This window comes from Vombatus ursinus, unplaced genomic scaffold (genome assembly GCF_900497805.2).
Source record: "Vombatus ursinus unplaced genomic scaffold, bare-nosed wombat genome assembly UNPS02014946.1, whole genome shotgun sequence".
Lineage (NCBI taxonomy): Eukaryota > Metazoa > Chordata > Mammalia > Diprotodontia > Vombatidae > Vombatus > Vombatus ursinus.
In genome coordinates this window covers 1,465,178-1,475,648 of record NW_020954724.1, presented here as the reverse complement: position 1 = coordinate 1,475,648, position 10,471 = coordinate 1,465,178, and the positions used below count along the sequence as shown (strand labels likewise).

General features: G+C 39.5%; 1 pseudogene; it reads right to left on the bottom strand.

Moving 5' to 3' along the window:
* Nucleotides 1-500: 500 nt before the first annotated feature.
* LOC114030235 lies at nucleotides 501-1,540 on the bottom strand (annotated as a pseudogene).
* Between the last annotated feature and the right edge of the window lie 8,931 nt (nucleotides 1,541-10,471).

The window sequence follows — 10,471 nt, the reverse complement described above, 5'->3', positions numbered from 1 at the left end:
TCCCTTACATCAAACCTAAAATTGTCTTTTTTTGTATTTTATACCAATTTTTTTCTTGTGTTGCTCTCTGTGGTCAAGCAGAACAAATCTCTAATCCTTCTTCCACATTGTTTTTCAAATACTAGAAGACAGTTACTATGTGTCCCCTAGATCTTCTCTTCTCTAGCCTAACTACCCCCATTTCCTTTGACTGGTCCTCCCACAGCATAATATTGAGGCCCATGATAACTCTTTTTGCTCTCTTCTGCATCCTCTTCAATTTATCCATGACCTTTCTAAAAGTGAAGTACCCAGAACTGAATATAGTATTACAGATGAGATCTGATCAAGCAGGCTACAATACGACTATCATGTTTATAATATATCTCTCTTGATGTAGATTGCATTGTCTTTTTTGACTGTCATATTATGGTATTGATTTACTTTGAGCTTGTGGGCCTTTAACACTCCCAGATCCATTTTTTTTTTTTAGAGATAAATGAGTATTTTTATTTCCTTGTTTCACAAATAAACTGGCTGAAATAGTTGTTTCCTGTGGGCTAATCAAATAGACCAAATCTCATATCTTCATCTCTGATTCTTCCTTGGTTTCTACCTTGGCAGGAGCTGTGGCAACAGGTGCAGCAGCAGCTAGAGCAGCGGCCGCAGGGGTGGCCACTGCAAATGCCGAAGGGTCGGCCAGGAAGGCCTTCACCTTTTCAGCAAGTGGGAAGTTATACTTAGTCTCCACAGCTACAGCCAAGACCCGCTTATACCCATTGATGATCGAGTAGGGTACTGATGCAACGGTTGGGTAGCCAGTCTGCAGACAGACGCTGGCAACATTTCAGACACCCTTTAAGAACCGAAGGTGCAAAGTCTTCTCTGTGATGTCCAGCACTTCGGGGTTGTAGATGCTGCCATTGTCAAACACTTGCTGAATGATCAGCCCAAAGGAGAAGGGGGGAGATGTTCAGCATGTTCAACAAGGTGGCCTCGCTGGTGCCCACTTTGTCTCCAGTCTTAATCAGCTGCACGTCACTCAAGATTTCAATGGTGCCCCTGGAAATCTTGGTGGTGATACCCAGAGCCTGGAAGAAAGAAGTCTTCTCGGGATCCAGACCAGTGTTCTGGGCTGGCACAGTGACATCACATGGGGCGATGGCACCGGTACCGGCAGCAGCTGGCACCTTATTGGCCAGAAGCATGTCCCTAATCTCCGTCAAATCTTCCTTGGTGAACACAAAGCCCACATTCCCCGGAATACGAGGCAGCAGTTTCTCCAGGGCAGGGTTGGTCTCCAGATGTCCACAAATGGCTTTGCGCATCATGGTGTTTTTTCCCATCAACACTACGGCCTTCCCATGGAGGGAAATCCGGATCTGCTGCATCTGCTTGGAGCCCACATTGTCTGCTGCCACAATGAAGCGTTTTGGATAATCATCCAAAAGTTGGATGATCTTGAGGAAGTAATTGGATTTCCAGGTAGCCCTGTCTTCCCTGGGCATCTCGAAGGTGCTTCAGGGATTGCCACGTGGGGTTTAAAGACAATATCACTCTCATGAGGATGCCTGGGAAGAGCTCCCAGATCCTTTTTGAACAAACTTTTGTCTAGCTATAACTCCTCATACTTACACTTGGGAAGTTGATTTTTTGACCCCAAGTGTAAGTCTTTACGTTTATTCCTATTACATTTCATTTCATTAGGTTCAATACATTGTTCCAACCCGTAGAAATATTTTTAGATATTGACCATTAGTATCCATCCCATCTTTGTGTAAACTGCAAATCTGATAAATATACCATGTGTGTCTTTGTACAAGTGAGTGACAAAACTATTGGACAATACACTGTCAGCGCAGATCCCTGGGGCACACCACTAGAAATTATTTTCCAAGTTCATATCCAACCTCTAATAATTACTTTTTGGGTTCAGCCATTCAACCAGTCCAAACCTGCCTAATTGTCCACTGTTCAGATTACTTCTCTCCCTCTTTTCCACAAGAATAACACGAGAAATTTTATCATATCTCTGGCATTCTCCTGGTCTAGCCATCTAGAAACCCCGTCAAAAATGGAAATGAACTTAGTCTGACATGACCTATTCTGGGTGAAGCCACACTGCCTCCTTTTCTAGATATTCACTTAAAAAACAAAACAAAACTAGACTTGAGATGCCTTTGAGATTGGGAACTCACAGGGAGATTTCCTGAATCAATAAAAATGGTAATTTCCTCTGGATGAGAGGTCCAACATTTTGCTAACAAAACTAACTTTGGCCCAGGCTTCCCTGACTCCTAGACTTCCCTGACCCTCTCCCTGTCATGGCTTGGCTTCCTGACCATCTACCCTGCCCCTCATTCCCCCATGGCCTGACTTCCCTGCCTGACACAGCTTCCTCCTTCTATACAACGTGATTGGTCCCAGCTTCCCTGATGCAAATTCCTGGGTCTAGAGGCATAAAAGTTCTCAGCTTTGGGTATTCTGGGCCTCTCAGACTTGGCAGGTGTCTGAGGCAACAGGGGTTGCCACGTCCAGGGAGGCTGTGTCACTGTATCCTTGTTGCATATCCTTGCTGTGTCAAGGCAAAGAAAACCTCTGCCTTTGTTAAATGTTTCAGGACTTGTGACGTCATCTTAGGTATTTCAAACTCTGTCTTTATAATATATCGTATAAATTGTTCTCCTGGTTCTGCTCACTTCATTCTCCTCAGCTGATATGAGGCTTCCCAGGTTTCTTTGAAACTGTCCCCCTCATCATTTCTTACAGCACAATAATATTCCCTCATATTCAGAGACCATGACGTTCAACTGTTCCCCAGTAGATGAATAACCCTTAGTTGCCAATTCTTTGCCTCCACAAAAAAAGCTGTTATAAATAAGTTTTTTTTTTTTTCAAATGGAGAGGACCTTTTCTTTCTTCTTTGCTTGCTTTGGGGTATGTAGACCTACTAGTGGCATTTGGGTCAGATCTAACTTGCTTTCCAGGATGGCTAGACCAGTTAACAACTCCACCAACCATGTATCAATGTAACTTTTCCTCTATCCCCTCCAATATTTGTCATTCTTCCTTTTTGTCAACTTTGCCATTTCTCTAATTATTAATGATCTGGAGATTTTAGATAGCTTGGATTTCTTCCCCTGAGAGCTTCCTGTTCATATCCCTGATCGTTTGGGGAGGTGTGTGTGTGTATACACATATACACATACATATATGTGTATGTGTGTATGTGCATGTATACGCACATATATTGTCTACAACATAGACAATATATTTATATAGAAATATATTTAAAATGTATTATATATTTAGCAACATATTTTAAGGTCTTTTTTGTTTTCTTTTGATTTCCTTTGCCAGTCTTAGTTCATTTTATGAGTAGTGAGTTTATTTTACCCGTAGACTGACAATGGTTGGTTGCCACCGCTCATGTGACAGCTATCCAAAATCCTTTGGCAGGCCGCAATCGGTCTGTGGGCCCTATGTTTCGCAAGTCTGCTTTAGACAAATCTGCCTTTTCCTCCTCACCAGAAGCATTTTTCTTTGTATCTGCAGAATTTAGTTCTAGAGAGCTTCCCATTCTCCTGGGCTTGGAATTTTAGTCCATGAGACCGTACCTAGTCTTTTCACCCTAGGGTATATATCTATGCTCAGCTTTCCTCTCCTTTTCTCTCACAAAATCCAAGATAGTTCATTTTTTCAACCCAAGGTTCCCATTATTTTCCCTATAGCAGCAATTTTCTAGTTGTTTTCTTAGAATCACATCCAGAAAAGAGAATCCCTATGGTGAACTCTACAACTTTTGAAGGATGAAATTATCATTAAGTCGAGTCAGAAATTATTAGCTACTCTCCTTGTATCATTAAACTCTAGCAGATTTTCAGGTGACTGATGTCTCCTGTTATTACTATACCGTGCATCTATATCCCAAAATTCTAATCTATTTCCTCTTGTTGCCCAAATGGCCTGAAGGACACTCTAATAACAATATTGTTTCTATTTCTGCCTCCAGTGATCTTTTACCCATATGCTCTATCACAATTTTCCACTCTGGTTCCTGGATTTCCTCATGAGAGTTTATTTTCTTAATGAATAATGCTACTCTGCTTTATCTCCACTGATTATTCCAGGAATTCTTAACTTGGGGTCCATGAACCTATTAAAAATTTTTTTTGATAATAATTACCATGTAATTTGTTTCTTTTGTAATCCAGTGTGTTCTATTTTATACATCTGAAAACATTCTGAGAAAGGGTACAATAGTTTTACTAGACAGCCAGAGGGCCCAAGACACAGAAAAATTTAAGAATACCTGAATTATAGTGTGCCTTTTGAGAAAGGTACACCATTCTAGAGCTGTTTTCCAGTTATAGGTCTCTTCCCACCTATATGCATATTCAGAGACGTGGTGGTGCCAGTTCAACCAACCTTGAGAGAATCAATTGTTAAATTGTCAGTGTAAGCAACAGCTCCTTTGAATTTAGTGATCGCTACAAATTGGGTTTGATTTCTTGTTTTGTAGATTGTCTAGACTTAAGAAAATGATGGAGAAAATGTTAGGAATGCAGCTGAAACTTAAAGGTATGTCTTATGTACATTTTTTTGGACATTTGCTTGTTAAACATTTATCAGCTAATGCTGTGTGTATGCATTTTTTAAAAATGTATATTCTAATAAGAAGCCTGCTTCCCTTGATGGTATGTTGCCAATTCCCCAACGTGTCCAATCTAAAAGTAGTCATTCTTAGCAGCTAATTTACTAAAACAGAAAGTTTCTTAAAGTGTATGATACCACGCTCAAAACAGGATCATTAGCAAATCTAATAAATTCTATTTCACATTTTAAGTTTCATTGTGTGCAAGAAATGAAACATCAAATTAATATTGCTGAGTAAGTATTTTGAGGCTGGTTAATAACAGCTAGTAGACTATAGCTATCCTTCCTCCCCTTTACTGAGTATTTCTTTTTTTCAAGAACGCCTAAATTTATCCTCCCCAAATTCAACCTTTATACTTGTTTATAATCCCCAAACTTTTTTCTTCAGCTCCTATTCTGTTCTTGTTCTTTTCCCTATATCCCTTTCTCCCACCAAAGCTAGAATGGCTTTATCATGATCTAAAACAACCTTAAAAATGTCAGATGGGTGTTTTTCCAGTGCATGTTTAGTAAGTCTTTAAAACCTATATGCAGATCATCATCATTAAAAAGCACTGATTAAGCAACTGATTGCATGTGGCACCCTCCTATACCAGGAAACTAGATAGGTGCTTGCCCTTTAAGAGCCCAGATGACTTGGCAGGTAGACATGGGTGAATGGAAAGAGTTTCAAGCATATGACACTGCCTTGGGAAAAAGTTTAAAGTTCAGAATGAACAAAGAGGTCCTTTAGTAGGGGTGCTTGAGAGGAGCAGTGGGAGATACTATAGGGAGAGGCATAAAAGGAGAATTGAGGTCAGTTTCATCCAGATAGTGCAAAATTACTTTTCAAAAATTTACTAAAGGAATTGAAACAAACCATTCAACACTATTTGGAATGGAATATTTTTGCCTGCTGCAGTAGCATTTTTTTTCCTAGTAGCTTTTTTAGCAGAGGTTCTTAACCTTTTTTTTTTCTTTTTCTTTTCTTTTTTTTCTTTTTTTTTGTCGTAGATCCCTTTGGCAATCTGGTGAAGCTTATAGATCCCTTCTCAGAATAACGTTTTTAAATGCATAAAACAAAATACATGAGATTACAAAGGAAATCAATTATGTTGAAATAAAGGTAGATTTTTTTTTTTTGCCACAGAAGTTCATGGACATCCTGAAATCTATCCAGAGATTCCTTGAGGAAGCCCTCATCTTAAGTATTAGTCAATAAACAAAATAAAATAAAATAAAATACTCTACAAGGCAAAGGATTAGAAAGTAATTTGGTAGAGTAAACCATGCTGGCTTTGCAGTTAGAGAATGAGGGTTCAAATCTCAGCTCTCTTAATTTATACTTGTATGACTCTGGATAAGTCACAATCACTCTGGGTCTTGGTTCCTCATGGGTAAAAGGAGGGAATTGAAATAGGTGGCCTCTAAGATCCCTTCCAGTTCTAAACCTATGATTAGTCAGTAAATACTGACTAATTGTATCCTTTCATTTATTCATCAGGAAAATTCTGATCTAGCTCTGGCAGCAACCCCCAAGTCTTAAGCTACAGGCCATAAGCTGTCTATTCATTGAAGATGAGCCTCTGTGTTGAGAGATACTGGTTTGGGATGTTGTTGTTGTTAGTTGTCCGTTCTCGAAGAGGACCATGACATCAGGGAAGTGATGCTGTGACATGCAAGTGAATTAGAGTCACCAGCCTCACTCTGCCCAAAGAGAATGGTTTGGGATGACTTAAGTGAAAAATAGCCATGTTTTCTTGGTGAATGTCTTCTCAAATTTTCACTTCTAGTGATACCTCTTTCCTTCTTATAAGAGTAATATTCAGTAATTGAGTTTTCTCTCATTAGGACTGGAAATTTTGGCTTCATGGTGTTTCCCATTGACTTCATCTTATTCTTTGGGACTGGTTGTCTATCAGCATATAATAGTCAGGTTGTAGTAAGGGTGTACAGTTTTTCTGGGTTATCATTTTTACCTTTAAAAATTCAAAATCCCCCAAAGTTCATCTTTATTTATGACTATTCCCTGTAGTCCCAATATTTTGGTAGGAATTGTTAGCTTTTTCATATTTTCTCCAGTTGAAATGCCTTCCGTATACATTTGGCATAGTGAGAAGAGCCTTTGATTTAAAAGGACTTGGGTTCAGATCTCATTTCTTTCTCTTGCCACTTCTGACTCTCAATTCTGGGTGAGCCACTTAATCCCTAGGCTTTAATTTCCTCAATGAGGAAATTCCAATCCATGGCCAATTAGGTCCCTTCTTCCTCTAAATCTGTGATCGTATTTTCATTCTAAATACAAGGTAGACTCTCTTAAAGCCGACTCACATAATAGTACAAAGCTATAAATAGAACCTGTTCTTAGAGGCTGCCAGTTTATAATTTTCAATGCTACTGAAAGTCCAGAACTTCCAGGTCATTGATTAATGTATTCTCAATGAACTACACAGCAAAAGAAGCAGGAAACAATGATTGCTTCCATTTTTTAGGTTTGAGTGTTAGATGCTTGAGGCCAAATTTGAGTTCCTTTAGGAAGCAATTATACTTGGGCTTCTTCAGATAAAATGGCTCAAGTTTTTTTCATGGGAAGGTCAGGGCCAGCCCTTAAAATTGTGAAAAGTCAGAAGTTTGTCATTAGTGTTCTGTGCCCTTTTAGTTCTCACCTCTGCTTCTCATGCTTAGCATTTTACCTCCTAAATTGGTACCTCTCTTCCATCCACCCCCTGATGCCCTTCTGTTGGCTAGTGACAACAAAGTGTCATCCCACCTTCACTTCTCCCAGGAAGTCCCACATACTCCAGAGCTTAAGCCTCACCTGGCTCAATGAGGGCAGGGACCATGAACCACACTGTATCTCTCTAAGCAATCATCGAAGTGCTCTGTGGAAAGCAAAGGGATTAAACATTTCTGTAGCACCTACTATGTGCCAGGGACTGTGCTAAGTGCTTTTATAAATATTATCTCATTTGATCTTCACAACAACTCTACGAAGTGGGTGCTATTATTAAGCCCATATAAAATTGAGGCAAACAGAAATTAAAGAGACTTGCCCAATGTCACACAGCTCAAAAGTGCCTGAGGCTGGATTTGAATGTGTCTTCCTGACTCCAGGCTCAGGGCTTTATCCACTTTGCCACCAACTGCCTCTCTGTACATAATAAAGTTGCTTAATCAGTGTTTGTTTAATGAATGAATGAATGAATCAATCAAATAGTCATTTTAGGCTAAAGATTGAGAACCCTGGGTAAAGAAAAAGATATGTGGGAAAGAACAGGGGTTTTTTGTAGTTTTCTGTAAATGGAGATGGGCACTATTTAAAGAATATTCATAGTTCCTTTGAACTAATTGGTCTGATTTTGTGAGATTTATTCCCTGAATATGTTTTTAACAGATGATACAGTGGTTTTTTCCCCCTTAATTTCCCTTTCTATTATTGGGAATTTAAAGCAAAGATTAGCATTTCCTTATACAAAGAAGAATGGAAAAAGAGGATTGCTTATGAAACTGGATCTTCAATACATGGCTTGGGTTTTTTCATATATTTCAAATTTAAGGTAGTTGTTTCAACATAGGGACAGCTGGATAGAACACTGGACCTGGAGTCAGGAAGACATCTTCCTGAGTTCAAATCCAGCCTCAGACATTTCCTAGCTGTGCAACCCTGGGCAAGTCACTTAACTCTGTTTGTCTCAGTTTCCTCATCTATAAAAGGAGCTGGAGAAGGAAATGGCAAACCACTCCAGTATCTTTGCCAAGAAAACCCCAAATAGAGTCACAAAGAGTTGGACATGACTGAAAAAAGACTGAATGAGTTCCAACATTGCTGTATTATTCTTTGTCTCCTTCTGAACTTCATTGTGTTTACTTCTATTAATTTTTTAAAATGATTCACTGATGCTCTTTTTTTTAAGTATCACTAGTAGCCCTTAGAGAAAGGGATTAAATCTGTATTTGTGGGGACATAGATAGAATGAGTAGTAGGGCTGACAGTGAGAGTCCAATGTAATTCAGAGGTGTTTTGTACTCATAGCCTGTATTGGTTAAAAGTTCCAAGATCTTCTCTGTTTAGATATCAGTGTAGTAAAGGCTTTAATTTCCTTCTCCCCTAGGGTCCTCCCTCTTTTGGAGAGTTTTCTTGAGGTTGCTGATCAAATGAGCTAATCCATGTGGGATGCTTTGCAAACCTTAACATATAAATGTTGTTATTATTATTATCTGGAATGACCTGTTCTAGATACCCTGGAAGTAGATGGTAGACAGAAAGATAAAAGAAAAATAGCATCTCCTGCTAAAATAGACTAAGCAGGAAGTGAATGGAAAGCATGACCCTTAGGTACTGGGGAGCGGGAGGGAGAAGGAGGCAAATAGGACTGATCCACTATAAGCCAACTAGGACTGGAAAACAGAGAGTCATTTGAGTGGTCCAAGATGAAGAGATCTTTTGTGACTGAGAGCAGTGCCTGGAATGAAATAGAAGTTTCATAATAAGTTACTTGTTGAATGGGTATGGGGTCCAGATCTACAACAGAAGAATCAAAAGAAAACTTTGAGGCATCTAGTTCCTCCCTGGGAGGTGAAGGTAACTACTGGAGGAAGAGAGTGAAAAGAGATGGGGAGGGGCAAATTCTGGCCTCTTCTCCTTGCTGGGGCCCTAACTAGTGCAGTGCTATATGTTATAGAGATGTGTAGGTCTCTAGGGGAAGATGGTCCTCTGTAGGTGGTGGAGGATGAGAGAGACACCCTTGATCTTCTAGGGCAGAGGTGTCAAACTCAAGGCCCCCGTGCAGCAAAATTCTCAAGTGTGGGAACCAGATTAAAATGCAATTGGGAAATGGTTAATAAAATACATTTTAAAATACCTTATGACATAGATGATGTCAATTTGTGGTTTTCTAAGTCAATGTGAGGTCTATTTCTATTTGAGTTTGACATCACTGCTCTAGGATGTCAGATTTGAGTCCTTTCTGTTCCCCTTAATTTATAAATAAAACTGTGTTGTGTTTCAAGCATTGTTGTCATCTCAATGACTAGTATAAAAAATATAATTAATGGATAAGCAGAAAAGAGGTGAACCATTCATGTATTAAGAGTAAGGGATAATAGATGGCAGCCCAGATGCTTTTACACTGGTAGCAACATGTAGTAGGAAGACCTAGAGAAAACTCTTCCAAAGTTTGAATAACATCTTTTTGGACTATTTATGGTAGGACATGGAAAAGGGTTGTACAGAATAAGAAGGCACATGTGGTTTGCCATCTGTACCATTTCAAGGAGCACCCATATCATGTAGATAATGGTTCTATTGCACTATTGAACCTTGTTTGGACCCTGGGAGCCTGAGAGCTAGCTACTCTTAGGGAATGACCAGAGACTGATCTTTCCAGGGTCAATGAACTACAGAATTGAGAGAGGTCTCCTAAATATACCATCATTTTGTGCCAAAAGGAAGTCTATGATATGATAGTTATGTTGGTATTTGGGGATCAATGGGGGGGGGATCCTCGGAAGATCTCAATATGTAATAGTATTGTTCTGAGCCCCTAGCAGTAGCTTCATGGGAAAAGAGAATGATAGGGGAAGAGCCAGAGAGTTTGGGTCTTTATTACCAAGTCCTATCCCTTCATGGCCAGACATGTGGTGAGGGTAAGGCATAGCAGAAGAAAAGTCTAGTCATGGTGTTGGAACTAACATATAATGTTGAAAGACCTATAGAAAAGTCCTTCTCTATGTTACTTAATTTGATAATATTAGATTATAGGAAGGATCTGTGATTTCTTTCTTTCTTTTCTTTCCTCCCTCCCTCCTTCCTTCCTTCCTTCCTTCCTTCCTTCCTTCCTTCCTTCCTTCCTTCCTT